This window comes from Drosophila willistoni, assembly GCF_018902025.1.
Source record: "Drosophila willistoni isolate 14030-0811.24 chromosome XR unlocalized genomic scaffold, UCI_dwil_1.1 Seg144, whole genome shotgun sequence".
In the NCBI taxonomy this organism is placed as follows: Eukaryota; Metazoa; Arthropoda; class Insecta; order Diptera; family Drosophilidae; genus Drosophila; species Drosophila willistoni.
This window is the reverse complement of record NW_025814057.1, coordinates 6254814-6274962: the sequence shown is the minus strand read 5'-3', so window position 1 is coordinate 6274962 and position 20149 is coordinate 6254814.

Here is a 20149-nt window from a genome sequence, read left to right as displayed (position 1 = left end):
TTGATGATGATGATGAAGATGATCTACATGCTAATCAAATCACATCACATCAGTTGGCCAATTACTCACTCCAACACCTTTTGGGAGGCAAATAACAAATGACTTTGGCGACAAACTTGAGCTCGGTGCCTGGAGTATCCCCCACTGATTACCCCACACAAATACACACACACACACACCAATAGTGGGAGAGAAAGAGAATGAAAGAGTGAGATAGAAAGAGACGGAGATGGAGATGTGTGGATAAGTAATGGCCTCTTAGTTGGTCATTTATCTTCATTGGAGCGCGAGAGGAGTAGGAAAGAAAAAAAAAATACAAATAAAAGTAGAAGCCTTAAAGCAATTTTACGGCTATTTGTTTTCGTTTTGATTGGTTAATCATCTGATTTCTGATTACATTCTGCTACTGGAAATGGTAATGGAAACGCAATAAATTGCACACTATAAACTTTTCAATTTTAAAACTGCCGTACATGAATTATAGGCAGATATATGTTAGTTTCAATCAGTGTAAAATTTAGCTCCCATACTTTATAGCTCTCGTAATAATATAATTTACTTCCTTAAAAAACTTAACGTTCCTTTAATTACATATTTTACCTACCTATTTGGTAATCAAATAAATATTTTCTTAGTTTATATTTATTCTATTATTATCTTAAGTAAACAAAAACCCAAAAAAAAGATAATTTGGCTTAAGTAATCAAATTGACTTTAAAAATCCATAAAAGTATGCAATTCTTTTCATATTTTAGAGTTAACACTTTACTTTCCCTTTTAAAATATAAACTCGTTTAATACAATGGCAAATCTAGGGCTTTTGAAATAAAGGAACTTTAGTATGTAAAGACAGTCTAAAAGAACATTTTTTCAAGCAAATAAAGAAATTATTAAAAAATCCTCCAAGAAAACATTGTTTATAGAACATTTTTAAGATTCAAGGCAAGTGAGAAATACCTAAACAATTTGTGGAACACAATGAATACACTTATTCAGTCTATTGCATAGGAGGGCAAAGTTTCCCCCCATAGATCGACCAATGTATTTTGTAAATTGTCAGATAAATTTCCAAATCGTATTAGTTGTATATAATTTTGATGCTTAAAGTGTGTGGTTTTTGGTTTAATATTTAGCCTAAATTGCAGAGCCATGATCACCATTTGGCATGCAGTGATGATAGTTTATTAAATATGTGACTAGGAAAAATTGGTTGCCTGAAGCCAAACACAGATAGACTTTGGCCAAACAGATAGACTCCAACTCTGACTCTGACTCTGAATGTGGCTCTGGCTTTCGGCTAGGTCGGTTGAGCGTGCTGCCCCCGTGACACATTGCACATGCTGAGACACCGCCCCCAAGTCCCTCCTTTGACAGCAAGTTCTTCTCGTGTGCTGTGTTCTGTTTGCTGTGTGTTTTGCTGGTGTTGTCAGGTGAGTGAGAATTGTGTCACATAGTCAGGCGCTGACACTCATGGAGTTGCAACCAAGTCCCGCGAAGTCGCGTAGCTAGCGGTATATTTGCCTATGCCAAAATGTTTCGTTTCTTTCTTTAGTTTCGTATCGTTTTGTTTTGCTTCGTTCCTTTTATTCTGTTTTTTAGTTTTTTTTTTCTTCTTGTTCGTTGTTGGTTTTCCTGGAAACAATCGCCGGGTGAACAGGCATTTTGCCTCAACCAACTGGAGACTCCACTCCATAAATCTCGCCACACAATGACAAAATATTTGCAAATCGCAAGGCGCGCTTCAAGAGAAGCCGCCATTCGATACAAATCTATTTTCGTTAGTTCGTTTTTTGTCCGATTCGGGTTGGTTTTTTAGTTCTCTCGGCATTATTATTATACTTACATATTGCTTACTTACTGAGAGTACAGTGGTTGCAATATCATAATAATAATTAAAATTACTTTCATTCTAAAGGAATGCTAGATTTAACTAGATTAAAGGAAGATTTTCCTTATCGTTTTCTTTACATGGAAGTTTATCCTTCCCATATACCTTCTTGAAGTAGACTATTTAAAGTCTTTAAATAATTTGTAGTTCAATTTTGGTTAAATTTAAGTCAAATAGTTGGAATTGGAATCCATTTTATGATATTCTTTTTGCACATCGGAAAAGACAAAAATCTACATCATAAAAATACATCGGGAAATGAATGTAGTCTAGTTAGTTACTTTATATCCTTTTCACTTAGCTTGCCAATTGATTTTTAGCAACATTTAGCCCCAATGTGCTTGTGTGTGATGCGCCCCAATCTCTGGCTAAGAGAGTTGGTAGTCGAGAAAAAAAAAAACTTAAAGCCTGGTGGGGGCCTTAAGTGTGCGAGAGCGTCTTCTCTTTGCCTTCGCCTTCAACTTGTTATGTGATGGTGCTGCGGCATACAGACAATTGTCTATTCTTTTTCAAATGCAACTGCCGCCTGGTAGCCAACAACTGCGATGAACGCGACGACGCGACTCCCCTGAGGGCAGTCTCTTGGTATAGTTGCTTTCGTTCTAGATAGCCTTTGGGAATCGGTGTCGTCTTCTTCTTCAGCTGCTTTTTGGTGGGTTTTTGTTAGTGCTTTTTTTTTCTCTTTTGCTGGGCGCGTTTAACATACAAATTGTTACACTTCCAAGATGAAATTTATTATTTCGATTCATTTGTTTGTCGTGGCATAAGGTGAACAGAGATTATAATAGATCAGTTTCAGACAGTTTTGTTTGTTTTGGTTTTTGATTTTTTTTTTTTTTTGCACAGGAACTATCAATGATTCCATGTTGATCATTTTTCTTTTTCACAAAACTTTTGTTGTCTTTTTTCTCAGGTAGTCGTAGTAGTAGTTGTTGCTTTTGTTGTTGGACTTGTCACATGATTTTATGGTCTATTCCACCTACTCGGCAATAAATCATGATTTAATTTATGTTGCCCCACTCAATAACGAAATACTAGCAACCGAATATGGTGATGTGATGCCATAATTTCATAGCCATAAAGCGTATAAATATGGTATAATAATTGCAAGAGAGCAAAGAGAAAAAAATGGTATCTATGTAGGTCTAAAGAATGCATTACGATCTGTGTATCCTTCTTAACAAATGGTTGGACCAAATTTAACTTTCTAGATGATATGTGTATATAGAGTGTGAAAACATCTAAAGTCAATGGTCTTTAGATAAAAAATAAAGACATTTTAATAAGATGACAATATCAAGCAACGCGTTGCCTGAAACCTATTGCCAATAACAATTAATTCACTTCAGAGCAAAGAAAAATCTGTATTGTCCTTACTATAGTATGAACTAATTTAAGATGCCTTGCAATATCAGAAGTTTTTTTACTCGACTTTTTATAACTGATTTGCTTACGTAGAAGACGTTTTCATGATCAAAAGTCAAGCGAATTCGGAAATCGTACTCTTGCTTTAAATTTTATTCCACTTTATGACTCAACTATGTATGATCTTCAATTGCAATTAGAATGAACTGCCTTTAAGAATCTACAATTCTTTTATAAAAGACATAACTTGAAGTTCGACAATATAGCATTAACTAAAGCTTTATAAGAACTGCAAACGCTCATTAGATTATGCTTCAAATAGTCGATAAAAAAATATGTAATATTTTATCAAAAATACATAAGGAAACATCGAATTAAATAGCCGAAATAGAATACCAAAAGAAGTCAAGATGAAAAGGTATAAAGTGACATTTGTTTTATGGGGTTTTTAAAACCCTTTGATATATATAAACACATTTATCCTTTCGTTTTGATAAATATGAAGTAAACTTGACAACAACAAAACAAACCCCCCCTTAACACTTTCAACATAGGGCACCATATTTCCTACATTGTGTGTTGAACCTATTAGGGATTTCTATATGCGTTGGCACGTCTTATGGCAAATCTTATGTATGTTGGCAAATGCATTTGTCAATGTCGTACCCTGTGAATGAATGCCAAGTCCCAAGTGGAGAGTCCTCTGTACGAAAACGAAAAAATAAAAAAAAAAAACACAACAACTTTCGCCTGCAATCCGCATGGGTCCATTTCATTTCCATTGTACAAGCGCTGCGGGCAACCCGTCATAGGTTGATACTCGGTTTCCTGTTGCAACAGAAAAAGAGAGGAAAAAACAACAAAAAATGGGAGAAAAAAAACTGCGTGACTTGGTTTTTGGACTATGGTGAATATGTGTAACTCTTCCAATTTGCCTTAGCTTAGTTCGCACGTTCATGGCCTAAACAATAAATACGTTTTTTAGGCAGCCGTTTAAAGTCAAATGAGTTATGACTGTTGGCACTTTGGTGCTCGACACATTAGCCAACTTTGACGAATGGCGGTCACCATCCCATCCATTTAGTAACTAACTCTGTGGAAACTCTTTCAGCAGGAGTGATGACAAAATGGTCATCAGAGGAGGGGAGGATAACCTTATCGGATTGGATCGCAGTGGTCGGTACATACATTTTTCCCATCCCATGCAAATGCATCTAAGGGATAACGGTCGACTGGGGATAAGTCACCTTTTCATAGATGATGCGATTCTCTCCCTCTCTCTCTCTCTTTCTCTGATGCTGCCATAAAATAAAGAGAAGAAGAGGAAAAAACTATATTAAATTAATCCTCACCAAGTTAGCAGCTGACGCCTTTAGCTGATGACTGGCATGCAAAATGCCAGACAGATTTATGAGAACGGACATATTTGGAGCAAGTGGCCAGGCTGAGGCTCTGGCTCTGGCTGTAGCTCCGGCCACAGACTTAGACCGAGATTGAGATTGAGGCTCTGGCTGGCCAAACGATGTTACGCATTAGACAAACCAACAAGCTGTCGGACGAGACTGTAACAACGTGTACTCTTGAATCTGAATCTGAATCTGTGTGTGAAGATGAAATTAAGCCGTATGCTGATTTCATTTTAATTACGGAGCGACTGGCAATCAGGCATGGCAAAGCTGGATCAGGCTTAGAGCGACAAGTGCGTAATATGCACATGCAATTACAAAATTTATGCATCTCTTGAGTGTGAGAGTGTGCGAGTGTGTGTGTAATTGCACTAGAGCTCAAGATACCAACCCAAATATGTGTATGTTCATAAAGTCACTTGACTTTGTATGTATGTGTTTGCCTGCTGACTGATCAAAATGAAGCCAAACTATAAAATTATAAATCTTTATATACCATTTGTTCTATGAAGAAAAAAACGACTGCACTGGAATTCCAATCACATGGATCATCAATACGGTTAAACGAAAATCCAAAACATTCAAAAGGAATTTAGTAACTTTTGATGAATAAACTCTGATTAAATTTGATGTCCTTTTGCTTTATAAGCAAGACTTCCATTCTAAAGTCTAATCTAGTCAGTTGAGAATCCGTAAAGTATTTGCCGATGTCTTTAAACTCTGTCTCTTTCACACATGTAGCTCTTATGAAAGCTTTATCAAATTCAAGTGATGTTAAACATTGTCCCATTGAGTCATTTGGCTTAATGTTGAACTTTGGCCTATATCTTATCTGTCGATAAGTGTATTTAAGTGATGTATGTATATATTTCCCATTCCCTGTGTAATATTTTCCCACTGTTCGGGAGTCGGAGCAATTGCAACATTTTACTTTTCATCTTAACAAGTTCCTTTTGCAGTTGACAGCTTTTGTAATTGATAACATTGAGCTAAACTGTCATAAACTGTCGTAAACGATGTGTCCAAAATGAAATCTATGATCTAGATTGTCCGACTATTTATTTTATACAGACATCACCTAAGAGCCCAAGAGTAATTTACCAAAAATGAAAATGAACTTGTTGCTATTGCTGCTGCCGCTTCTTCTGTGGCTATTGCTATGGCTGGTTGTTTGTTCTTCTGGCTTTGGTTTTTTTTTTTTTTTTGCGATCTCATAGTAGCTAGTAGCTACTGGCTACTGGGTAAGGTAAGGCGATAACCAAAACTAAAATAAAAATGATGCCCCCAAGGCGCTGAATGGCGGCTCCGATGTGAATCCATTTCAAAAGGTAGCCGGCCAGCGAAGCAGCCGACCGACCGACCGATCGACCGACCGGCCGGCAGGAGGCGACCTGGGGTATCATCGATCATCGATCTTCTAAAAATGGTTTCCAGCTGCGTAGGAAAACACCATCGCATGACCAAATCGCACTCTCTGGACCTGATACTTTCTTCCATTTTGCTCGAGTTGTGATTGCGAACTGCGAATTGGCTGCGGCAACAACGTTAGTTTTAGTTTAAGTTTGGTTTTGATTTTTTTTTTTTTATTTCTTTCTATCTTTCTTTCATTCGTTACCTATAGGCAGCTTGGCTGTTGCTTGTTTTGGCACATTTATTATTATTATTATTAAATATCAACGTCGTTTGTCGTTAGCAATTTTTGTTATTTATGAGCTCAAGTTATGCCTTTTGGGTGTTTTGAGAATTTAGGCATGACAAACGCACCAGAGCAGGTGAGTGATGCCAATTGAAGAAGAGAGTGATCACATTAAATGTGATAACAGTGACCCTTAAATATATATACATATATTAAACGTAACTAACGTATTGCAAATATATATGTAATTCTCTAGCTGTCTCTAGTTGTTGGTTCTTTTAAAAAAGATCGAACTTAATTCCATTAACATATATGTATGATTCACTCAAGTCACATTTTCGATTGTTCGGACAAGTCTCATCACTATATAGCTTACATATAGACATATAGGTAATGCCAATTAATGACCAAATTAGTGAAGCACTCATAGACAAACACTTTGACCGCATATGGTACGGGTTTATCTACTGATTTGGTTCGAATTGTGATTTATTTCTTGCAAGTGGCTTTGATTTCTTAGTTAGTACAGTCAGTTTAACTCATCGTGATGACATTGGCGAAAGTCGGTAGGAGAACAAAGTGAAATGCATAAATACATAAACGAATACGAATACAGGTGCGTGAGTGTAGTAGTACCTACCTCTGATCGAGTAGTAATCGAAGCGCTTAAACATCAAACAAGAAATGCATCCAGGCAGGCAATAGGCCTTTCATTTGACCAAAAGGACTAACCAAAATGGGCTATCATAGGCACATAGTAAAAGTCAATTGGCCATACAAGGATACAGCAATTGCTGTGAAATACTGCGAATGCATCTGTGTCTGTGTGATGTGATGTGGAGTGGAGTGGTTAAAAAGTAATTAGCACTGGCATTTGATATACCAAATCAGGTTTCCATTGCAAAATAGTTAGTGTTAATGGCATTTCTCCTATAGATAATTTATACAGACTACCATCTCTCTCCCTCTATCTCTCTCTCTCTTTCTCCCTATCTATTCTTCTGTCATTCGATCGATTATTGCTATATAAAATGCATATATCTTTATATATGTATCTTTCTCTTTGTCACATCCTTGTTTTCCTGTTAACAAATTGCAAATACAAATTACTGTCATAAATGTCAACATTACATAAAAAAAAAGAGAAGAAAAAAATACATGAGAAGAAAAACAAACGAACCACTGACAACAATCAATACATCAGTTATGACAGTTTTTGAGTCGTAGCCACGTTGGAAGAAATTGTCTTAAGCCACCATCATCATCATTATCATCATGATCATGATCATCATGTTCATTGTGACTGGACAATTATCAAGCCAAGCATCATCAACTGGCGTCTCATCTCAACACATTTCAACAATGTGGCCAAATGACAAAAAGTGTCAGACTCCTCCTTGGGTCCCAAAGCAAAATTCTACAAATGGCTGAAAGCCAGCCAATGCATTTAATGAAATCAAAACCCAGATCAAGCAATCGAAAGAAATAGTAGTAGAAGAAAGAAAGGCAACAACAAAAAAAAAAAAGAAAACAAAAAACTCGCTACAACTAAATGATTGCAAAAATCTAAATTGAATTTTGCCATAAATTGAATCAATGGGGGGATCAGTACAGCAGCTAATCCAAACATGAAAAATGTCGGCAGCAGATCAACTGTATAAATTCTAAGGTAAACGCATAACAAAAAGTCAGCAAATATATTGCAATTCATTCTAGATTATATACCAGACGACCAATTGCTCTACAAAATCAAAACTTTGATTGTAAAAACAAGTTTTTTAGAAACTGAAGACTGAAACTATTCAAAATATTTTTAATTTGCTCAGTAGTGTATCTATATATAGTCCAATTGAATAGATTAGATGCTCAATTGACTTTTCAAATTTAAAACCAAAACTTATCCTACTTTTATTCAACAAAGAAGATCTCTAGATCACTACGTTAGATCAAAATCAATATACCCTCTACGACCCATTTCCATTTGATATAGGGCAAGGCAATAAAAAAAAAACAACAACAACAACAACAAAACCATGAGGAGAGAAAACTTTGGGTGCTATTGTAACGGTGCGGCATCGAGATTATCTAAGAGACCTAAGCCCATGCTAGTAGCTAGGAGAAGAAGAGCAAGAGCCTGGCAATCAATAACTTAAATTACAAAGTAATTGCACAGGCATTCACAGCATGCTAAGGCATGGAGCTGGGGGGGCTAGGGGCCAGGGGATTGGGGATTGGGTATAGGCGAAAACCCCAGAAGCCATCGTCATCAGCATCAGCACCTGAAGCAGATACTTGGCTGGCTGGCTGGTTGGCTGGCTGGCTGACTGGATCTCTGCTCGCCTCTGGCTGTCGTCACAAATGTTACACTTGATGGTAATGATGATGGACAGATTGGTACCAAAGTCACTCCACAAAGCGTTGCCGTTGACTGAACCACTGAGCCACTACTGAGGCCGAACCAATCCGGTAGCCGGGTCTGTCAGTAAGTTGAAAATTGTTTTAAAATTGCTGTTACATGTCTGAATGCAAGCAGATTGAATTACAAGCTCGCCGAGCAAATGCTTTTTGATCATCATCATCATCATCATCATCATCATCAACGCCAGCATCATCATCATCATCATCATGAACATCGTTGTCATCATTGGAACTGGAAGCCAGTCTAAAATTAAATATTGCGCATGTTCACCAGCAGCCCCGATCCATCGAATGGTAAAAATCACTCAAACACATACATATATGGTATAATCTAAATTTAAGTGTTGACAGTTTCAAACAGTTTTTGATATCGATATGAGTTGTAGGCCAACCAAAATAAACATATATATATATATATATATTGCTTTTGACCGAAATATAAACTTTAATGTCAAAATTTTAATTTGTTAAATAAATGACAATTATTCTACTTTCATATACAATAATTTTGATAATGTTCTGATGAATAAAGACTTCATGTATTTGTTTATATTTGATCTCTCAATTATCAATATCTCAAGAAGTATATAAATGAAAGAGATTTATGTAATTAATGTGTTCAAAATGAAATCTTTAGTTCTACATTTTGTTTATGTTAAGCCTTGAACTAGCTTAAGACTTTGGCTAAAAACATCTTTAGAAGAAAATTAGCAATTACAAAACTATTTTTGTTGTAAAATGTAACTAAAAATTTGACAATCATCTGCTTAAAGGTTTTGTTTTACCCCATCGTTATGCACTTTCAGCTAAATTTTAATATATATGTCTAAGATTTTCTTCTTCGCTCTCAATCCAAAAGGAGTTAAAATTGCATAGCGTCTGACACTAACCATGACTTTATCTTTTATTTAACATCTACGCTCTGTATAAATATGGAAGACTTTGTGGTCGGTGCTCTTCTTTCCTCCAGAGTGTAAGTGTATGTGTGTGTTGGTGTGTGTATGTGTGTGTGAAGAGATGGAATGACGGTCTCAATAGCTTCATTTTCTGTCGCCGCTATGGCCATACCTGCACTTCATTAATTATGCGAATGTCTGCTCCATCGGAACACTTGGACCAGAATTGATGCTTATGCTCCAGCTAGCTCTATCCACTTCCACCAAGTCCAAGTGCAAGTCCAACGTCATTGTTGGTGTCGTCGACGACGTCGTCGTCGTTTGGCGGCGGCAGATGATAAAGTTGTAATTTGTTGGCAGTTAAAGGTGTTGCTTATAGTGCAACTAATCGACATAATAACTTAAACTATGCGTGGCTAAATGAGATCTAGTAAATGTCTACGCAAAATGATGATGACAACGGCCAGGGAAATGGCAAATAATAACATGATTAGCCCATGCCAAGCCAATGAAACTTTAATTGATACACAATCTCTCAAATTGAATGTATGTACATACATATATACAACCTTTGCCGTTACCCGGAAGGGCGTAACCGAATATTTAGAATTTGGTGTCAATGTGCAAAAAGACAACTTTTAGCCGAAGAAAAACCGAAGGAAACCAAAAAAAAAAACAAAACACAAAAAAAATGAAGTAAGTAAGTCGTCTCGCCGACTTTGGTATACCATACACCAGTAAAGCAAATATTTCAACTTTATTAAATTAATGCATTTTCACATGCATTTTACAAGCATATCTTAGTATCTCGCTCACTCAATCATACGAGCACCCTAGCGCCCCCACCAGCCAACGGCCAACTCCGGCCTTATGGAAAAACGTTTATATGCATAACTCGACTGTTTTTTGTCCGATTTTGATCAAATTTGGTATTTTGCTAGATATTAGTAACAAATTTAGGTGTGCCAAATTTGATTGCATAAGGTAAAAAAATACGGGAGATAATCAAGTTTTTCAAATTACAGGGGCGGAAAAGGGCGTGGCAAAATTTTTACACATACAAAATGTGCGTGTTTACTAAACAAATATACATACCAAATATGGTGTCTCTAGCTGGAATAGTTTTTGAGATAAACGCTTTTTTTAAATTGCGGGGGCGGAAAGGGGCGTGGCAAAAATTTGAAATAAACTTGATCACTCTACATACTACACGAGTCTACATACCAAGTTTGGTGGCTCTAGCTCTTACAGTCTCCGAGATCTAGGTGTTCATACGGACAGACGGACAGACGGACGGACGGACAGACGGACGGACAGACGGACATGGCTAGATCGACTCGGTTGTTGATCCTGATCAAGAATATATATACTTTGTGGGGTCGGAGATGCTTCCTTCTGCCTGTTACATACATTTTGGCGACTTTAATATACCATTTCACCCTATGGGTGTATGGTATAAAAACAACGAAAAACCAAGCGGAGAGAAGAACCGCTAAAGTGAAAACCCGACGAGACAAAGCAACAAGCAGAACCAAAAGGTAAATAGCGGCAACAAGTGGATGCCCATTTGCCGTCGGCCTCCACATTGGCCACGCCACGGCCTCGCCGTCGATGTCGTCTCTGTCGTCTCTAACCATTCTCTATGTATGCATGGCCAGCCATATAATGCAGCTCATCAACCACGAAAGAATGGAGAACGGAGAACGGCAGGCTGGCTGGCTGGCTGGCAGGCAGGCAAATGCAACATGTGCTTCATGTGGCCACGACGACCGACCTGGCCATAAACAAATATGAGTAGCTGCAATCCGCGGAGCCAAACAGTTGCCTCCTTCAAGAAGTGTGGGAAAATTTTCGGAATTTCTTTCTACTCGCTCGCTCTCACATCTTTCTCTCTATCGCTCTGACTCTCCTAGGAAGACAGGTTTCTTCTGTTTTGCTGTGTTTTTCGGTTTTTTGCTTCTTTTTTTTTTTTTTTGGATGAGGCGTTTCTGTTCCTAGTTCCTAGGTTAGGCATGCCAACTAGTGAAATTCTTTTTGATAATTTAATTTAAGAAATATTGTATATAAGACTTCAAAACGACCCCAAGACCCCTTGACCAGGTTCAGCAAGCAAAAGAATTAAGCGAAGCGAATTTTGGCCAAGTTTCGTGTCGGTGTCGGCGTCGGCATCGTTGTCTGAGACAGAGACTGCGACTGAGACTGAGGCTGAGGCTGAATCTATGCCGAATTTGAATTTGTTTTTTGCCTCACTTTTTTTTTGTTGTTTTTGCACAGAGAAAGTACAGAGAAAGAGTAGTAGAAGTAACACTCTTTAATTAGTCAAGTGAAATGAGTGAAATTATCAAAAGCTTATCATTCTTTATGGAATTCTTTTCTCTTTGAAGAAAGAGAAGCAACTCCAATAAGTAAAGACAAAAGGAATGCCTTTTGTTTTGATTGATCGATTGATCGTTTGATTGAATGATTGACAACGGCGCCAATGTGTGGCCAATGAGGATGGCTTCACATTCGCTAATTAATTAAATGTAAAATGCCAAAGATGTCATACCCATATACCCCTGGACTGGCCATCTGACTGACTGACTGACTGACTGACTGACTGACTATATGGCAATATTACTATTTGGCGTTGATGAGTGCAAACCTCAACTTCTTAGCCGAACCTACGAAACCTCAAGTCGAGTATATTATCAAAAGGAATTTTGTTGTTTGTTTAGTTGCTTGCCAATGTAACTGCAACCATTCTTTACGATCGGCAATAAATTTAACAATTTGTTTAGTGGCAGACACACACACAGAGAGAGAGAGAGAGAGAGGGAGAGGGATTGAGAGAGATTGGTGGAAGAGGCGGAGGGAGAAACACGCAAAGTGTCTACGGGAGCTGCCATATATGGATGCGAGTTGGAGCAACAGACACAGACACAGGCACAGGCACAGCCTGGCCAGCCAACAGATGCCAAAAGCAAAGCAATTTGTCGTGCCGCTAAACAAACAAAAAAGCGCTTTGGGGGCAACTCTTACTCCCCATCTCATCTCATCTCATTCCAGCCCCAATCGAAACTACCAAACTATATGTTAGGCTATAGATACTTTTGGCCAGAAAACAAAGAAAGCAAGAGTATAGCTTGGATTCGGTTTTTCGCTTAATCTGGTATTTCTGGCACGAACTTTTCATCCACCAAACATGGTCAATCGTTTGAGCCAAATCATCAAAGTTGATGGCCAGAATTAGAAACTTTTTGTTATGGATTACTTTACTGATTGGTAATGTGTTGACTCTCTGTTCTCTTTGCTTTTTGACAAGTTGATCTATGGTTCTATTATCTTCTTGGTCAACTGAATTAAGGGTAACTTATTTCCTGGAGATACTTTCTATAAATCTAAACATACAATCCAATTCAATATTCCTCTCTATTCCTTTCTTCTCAATCATTTCCTTATTGTCTTTTGCTCAATTATTGCCAACTTTCTATAAATTTAATATTAAGAAAAAAGTTGTTCCAAAAGCGAGAAAGGATGAAATGGAAGAGAAACTTCGATGTATTAAAAAAAAAACAAAGCGACTGTCAAGCATTTTAAATTATTCAAATGAACTCTATAGTAAATTCATTTCACATCAATTGGAAATCAATTGGATCAAACTTAAAGTTGAAAAATGTCACTTACTCCATAGAAATTCCGGCGATTAAAAACATTTTAAGGAATGGACTTGAAATAGTAAAAAAGGCTTAGAAATTCCCCTAGAACTTGATATCCTGATTAAGTATATATATCTATACTTTATACAGCGATAACTTCTATGCAGTGCACCCCTTTGAGCAAAAACCAAACCAGAAAAATGTGAGAAGTATTAAAATATGAAAGTCCTTAAATTAAAAGAAAACCTTAAATTCAATAAAATGACAAACTAAGCAGATAAATAGTTTGTACGACACAAAGTTAATAGACAATAAATAGAAGACTGGTAATGGGAAAAATGTTCCTCCTTTGGGATAATACGTGAGATATGACTACAGATTTTTCAATTGGCAAATAGAAACATTTCATATCGCCTATCTCGAACTGCCAGATCAGAGAACAAACAACACAATGCCCAATATAGAGACTTAACCATTTTGAAAAATGTAACAAATTTCAAGCGAAGCCTTCATAAAATACCATTTTATCCAGATCTAGCATACCAAGGCAATTGGCCCAAGGATCCATGCTCTTTCTCTCTGTTTGCTCTCGCTCTCTCTCTCTCTCTCTCTGTGTTTTTGCCGCTCCCGCAGCGACCTCCGCCAAAGCAAATTAGGAAGCTAATGAAGAATTTACATTGTTTGCCAAAACGAATTATTATTAAGCGGGCAGGCCGCAAGCGATGAGGATTGAGAGAGGATTGGAGACTGTTTCAATGTGGATGTGGATGTGCTTGGTAGATCTGCGGTCAAACGAAAAAATACAACGACCAATTATATCGCCGAGCTTTGATCTTGCGACTGGTTCTGGGTCTAGGCCTGGGACTATTAAGCATACCGAAAGAAAGTTGAAATATGCAGCCACGAAAATGTGAAGCAATTGTTTTTGGCATTTCGGTTGCACTTTGTTCTCAAGCCGCACTCTGCCCACTTTATGCAGAGAGTGAGAGGGGCGAGGCCTCTAATTCCCACCGGAGAATTTTGTTACAAATGGGCAAACCTGACTCTGTTTTGCTTTTTTTTTTTTGCTCTTTTTATATTTTTTTGTTGTTTTTTTTTTTTTTGCCATAATCAATTTGTAACGAGAAGCTTACGCAAAAATAAATCAAATCAAAGGAAAGTTCCCCCAATTTCCGACATTTTCAATTAATGTCAGGTCATAAACCAAGGCAACTGAGTCGGAGATTTATAGGGTAAACCAAAAAAACCCAAAAATTTTTTTACGTTCAAAAACGAAATCCACTTAAATGTATTTTTCTGTTCTTGTTGTTGTTGTTGTTGTTGTTGCTGTGCGCCTCTTTTGGTGCTCTGGCCAAGCCCTCGAAAGTCTCGTTCGTTCCACATGTGTTACTTACACACTCAGCTTCAATATGGTACGTACACCCCAGAGTCGAGAGTTTTAAAGCGCTCCAATTTGTCACTTTAGGCTTAGGTCTGTGTGCAAAAAAAAACAAAAAACAAAAAACACTACAACATTCAAAAAAATTAGGGCCAAAATGCAAAAAGGCTGCCCAGCATACTCTAACAGAAAGAAGTTCTAATTCCAAAGAGTCCTATTAAGACCTTAGAAATCGAAAGGAAACTAGTCTAACTTACTTTAATTGTAGATCTAAGGCCATAATGGACTTGATTTCCGACGACTTGCAAACTAGTTATACCTCTTTATAGATGTTAAAGGCATTCAAAAAGTACAAAAATATGCGAAACTATAAAGGATTAATATCATTTAAGATTTAATTTTATCTAATTTACGAAAATTTTTCATATCAATTATTAACATGCTATTAGAGCATTAGAGATCCACGACTGAATACAATTGCTTTATGGCTGTAAAGATTACTGATTGAAAACGAAGGGTATGGGGCATTCGTATTCAAAAAAGCTAGCCAAGTTTTGGCTTGTTATCTCTGAGGAAGAGCGACAGAAACCAAGCGCAGCAACAGCAAACCAGATCGCACAATTGTTATTAGGCTCTTTTGAGCAAAAGCCGACGCCGCCGCCAGAGAGACACTCAGACGGATTGTCGGGGATGGGGCCGACGGACAGTCAGACCGGACAGATGGCAAGACGAAGGCGAAACTGAAGCACGCGCTCTTAACAAATTGGGCTACGAATTTATATGACTATGGCTCTGAGATGTGTGTGTGTGTGTGTGTGTTTGCGCGGAGAAATGTGCGCCACGGTGTGCGATGACGATGGTGACATCACAGGCAAAATATGTGCCCCAAAAGGCGCGGCCGCAGCCTGAAAAGTGATGCGACACTGCGATGCTAAATGCGATGACAAAACTAACCAACACAAAAAGAGTCAACTACTTTGGCTTGGAAACCTTTTGCTAAGCCTTTTTCGGCGAAAATTCTCATCTACAAATGATTACAAATGATGGCAGATGCTGCTCTGAAATGCATCAAAACATCATCTTGAATCATTAGCAAAATTTCAGTCATCCCCCTGCCAGAGGGCCTCTCTCTCTCTCTCGTCTGCATGATAAATGTGTTTATTATGCAACAATTATGTATATAAACTTTTGGTGTATCCCATACGAATTTTTGGTTCATGTCAAATTAATGAACTCTCTGACTTCTTTGCTTGACACTTCATAAAGGTGTCGACGCACACCAGAACCAGGACGAGGATAAGGCAGGACGTTTGCTTTGTGTTTTTTTCATTTCTTGTCTTTTTAAACTGTTTCTTTTTGTTAATTTAATTTGCTTCAGTTTTATGCACAAGCAGATTTCGAGGTCGACGAGACATAAATCACATACTGAAGAGGCTGTTGATAAATTTACATAACCAATACTGCGACACGGGGAAAGAATGCTCGAAATTCGTTCTGCCAAAATAACACAAAAAAAAAGTCAAAACTAGTTTGCATCTTGGCCTGGGATACTTATCCTTTAAGTGTGTGTGTGTGTGTGTATGTTTCACCCTTTTTTGATGAACGAGTGTCAACAATGGCTGCGAGTTGAGTGGTTTGTTTGACTGTATCCTTAAGAGGGATTCAAATATATTTAACCAAGGTTGTTGCCGTCTCTTAAGTAGAGCGAAAAAAAAAACACATAATAGTATTGCGAAATTCAAGACTATTTAAGGATATCACATTTAACGGACTTCCTTGCAATCGAAAATTTTGTTAAACAACATATCCAAAAATACAAATTGGGCTATTACCAATGGCCAAGTAGAGGTAGGAAAGGCCAAAACCAAAAACAAAATAGGCGACAAATCTTCTATCAAAAAGTGCTTGCATGTCAAGTGATCGATCTCAAAAAGACATACGCTACATTCGTATAGATTGTTGCCAAATCGATCCAGATACAGATACTTTAACGCACACACACACGCATTCGCACATACGATTTCAATTGAACGCAAGCCAAGAGACAAAACCAAAAAAAAAAAATCGAAAGAAAACTGAAAAATAGCTGTGCGCACATGTCAAAGGCGGGCAGCAAAAACAACAACAACAGGAGCAACAACACAGAAAGCCAGCAGCAACTTGGCAGCAGCATTTTATTTCAATTTCAATTGATTGTCGTACAATCGCCATGAATAATTCAATTTTTGCTTGCATTAAGCTAGACAGAGATAGCCACATATAGAGTGAGAGGGGAAGCAGAGAACACAGAGTGAGAGAGAGAGAGAGAAAGAGAGAGATACATACATCTATCGAGAGGAATACGGAACATGGACATATTTTTACTGCTTGCTGTCAATGTTACTGGCGACATCAACAACAACAACAACAACATCAACAGCAGCAGCAGCAAACAGCAACAACATCAGCAATAGCAACCAACTAGCCAGTCAACCATCCAAGCATCTATCCATCCATCCATCCATCCATCCAACCAACTAACCAACAACAAAGTTAAATAATGTTGACCACCTATAACACAATATATGTGTATATATATATAGAAAAAATCAATTTGCAATCGAATTTATTTACAACTTGCAATGAATACGTTAAATTCTTAACATTCAGTTCATGAAATGGACTTAAGAGGACTCAACTATGTAGGTTAATAACCCAAATTATGTAATTGATTAACTAAACAATTGAAAGTTATGTATATAAATTCTGCAAAAGCCAAAGCATATATTAAAAGACGGAATAGAAAGACGAATCCTTTTAGTTAGAACAAAAAACTTCATTTGCAGTTAAACACCTAATGCTTAGGAAAAGATTTTCATCAGTTGGCACAGCCTGCAGTAGTCACCTTCAATGAAAGTAATTAAAATATATTAAGAATAGACGTCAAAGCCTAGCTTCTGCTTAGCTTAAAATCAAGTGGATAAGATGATGATTTCATTTTAATAACAGCCAAGACACAAGCAAAACGTATTTAAAAGAACTTGCATATTCTGGTATTCTATTTGTGTACATATATTTTTTTTGTTAGTCTTCTTCTTCATCTTCTTCTTTTCGGCCGTGTCAACACCAGCAGTTGACGGACGTAACAAGGAAGCGCAACACTCTCAAAATGACGTGTAATTTATCACAGCACGAGCAGCATTTAGCCATGAACTGGAACTGAAACTGGACCTGGTTAGAGTTTGTGTTGTGTTGTGTCTTCCTGCCTTTGTCTGCCTTTGCCCAGCTCGAATCCGATTCGAAACTTTGTCAGCATGCTGACTGGCTAGATGGCTAGCTGGCTGGCTGGCTGGCATCATCATCATCATCATCACTGCATTGCATTGCTTGCGGTTCGTTGTCTACGTCATCATCATAATAATCTTTGTTGAAGTTGGCAATTTTTGTCGTCATATTAACATTTCTTTCTCTGTAGGCAAATCTCTTTGGGCATCTGTCTCTCTATCCCTCTTGTCTGATTTTTAATTTTAATTAAGTTTAGGCTTTTATTGCAACTGAAACTCGCGTGCTCATGGTGATGAGTTGGGGCATTAGGTTTAATGTCTGCTCATATTTATTAGAGCGCAATCTACTTCATGGAATTATATGTAGTTATACATGTTGACCGACCAGTTGCTAACTGAAATAAAGATTAATCCACTTTCTTTCTGCACAAAATGAGAATTGATATCAAAAATGTCCATCATAGCTTAAACTCTAGCTTCAGGCACAAACACACACACACATAAACGCACACACACTATAAATAAATTTAAGTAAAATTATATCAATGGATTTAAAAGCTAACTGCAGATATGTATGATAGATTGATATATAATCGTTATGATCTCAGGCTAAGTTGTTTGCACTCTTTGCTACTATAAAAACTTTCATAAGAGATGTATCTTCATCAACCTTCTTCATAAGCTCAACAATTAGAATTGAGTTCCGTAAACTGGGCTATTACCTATTAGATAAGAAAAAGAATTGCCTAATTTCAGTTATTTTTATTTAGTTTCACCAAGGAATGTACCAAAATCGTAATCAAAAAGCAAATGTAATATACAGTCAAACTTTCCTACAATGATTTTTTATACTAAAATATTTACTGTATCATGACATAATTTTAAGGACACAGCTTTCTCATTCGATACTTGAATTTAATAGTTTCGCTATTGTGATAAAAAATCAGTTTTCTTTTTGTTCGTATACAAATTCTTTATAGGCAAGTCCAACCGTATATAGAAAATCAAGAAAAATTCTTCTACTAAATTCAAATAATGCGAAAAGTTAATCATTATTTTCTATTAAAATGGAAATTTAAGTAAATTTTTCTCACTTCGAATTGCGAACATTCACACTGTCATATGAAAGAAAACGAAAGACTTAGGCAACGAACTTGTTTTGAGGCTCTTTCTTTTTGTTCACCATTTTGTTAGACATGCATATTTAATTTTATTAAAACATCTTATATATGTATTTTGAATACCCTTTAAATTATATATAGCCGGGTATATTAGTGACTTAGAAACATAAAGTTTCCATATTAAAGATTGATTTAGGCAAAGTTAAGTTGTAAACGACGCGAACATTTTCGAAACTGCAATCAAATTTAAAATTACATTATCAAATCATTGCCACTAGGTGTCGCCACTACTTGTACTTTGAATATAAATTCGTTAGAAGATCTTTACAAAAAAGGGTGTTAAAAACTTTAGAGTCTTAGCAATTTTCCTGTCTCCGTTGTAATATATTTATAGGGAATTTCAAAGTCGATGACCACAATTGGATAAACGAAATGTTTAATATTTACACAGTTCGGCAAGCGTTTAGTATTTAAGGCCCACCTCTTTGCCGCATTACATATACAAATGAATGCACATTTACAATAAGCACAGCAACACATACAAGCACACAGGCACACAAACTCATACACACAGTAACATACAGCTAAACAAATAATAACAGTACTGTGTGTAGGAAAAAAGCAAACAGCCAACCCGCATTGAGATAACATTCAATGAAAACGAACGAAACGCTACAAAGATCGTGCCGGCTCTCAACAGCCAACCACAATTCAGCTAGCAATAAGATGAGGAGAGGAAGTGGCCATAGGCAACCCCAAACAGCTAACGAACATGTTGGAAGCTCGTATAACTAACAGCGGATGAAACACTGTGAAAATAATACGAATAAAAACTATCAGAACCAAAATATGTGAATAAAACGACATGTATCTATAAAGAGTTGTTTTGAGAAACTTTTGAAAGAATGATGACAAATTTTTTAAATATATCCATATTATATACTTTCTACATATCTGATGCAATGTTATCATTGTCAAAAATCATTTTAAAAAGTGTCAAGAACATATTTTAATAGAGAAATTTTTAGAATTGAAAAGATTATTTGAACAAGTCTATTGACTTTATGAGTTGGAACAGTTCATACCCAAAGAAGCAGCTTCTTTTTGTTCAAATCTATGGATCATAAAACACTTATGAGA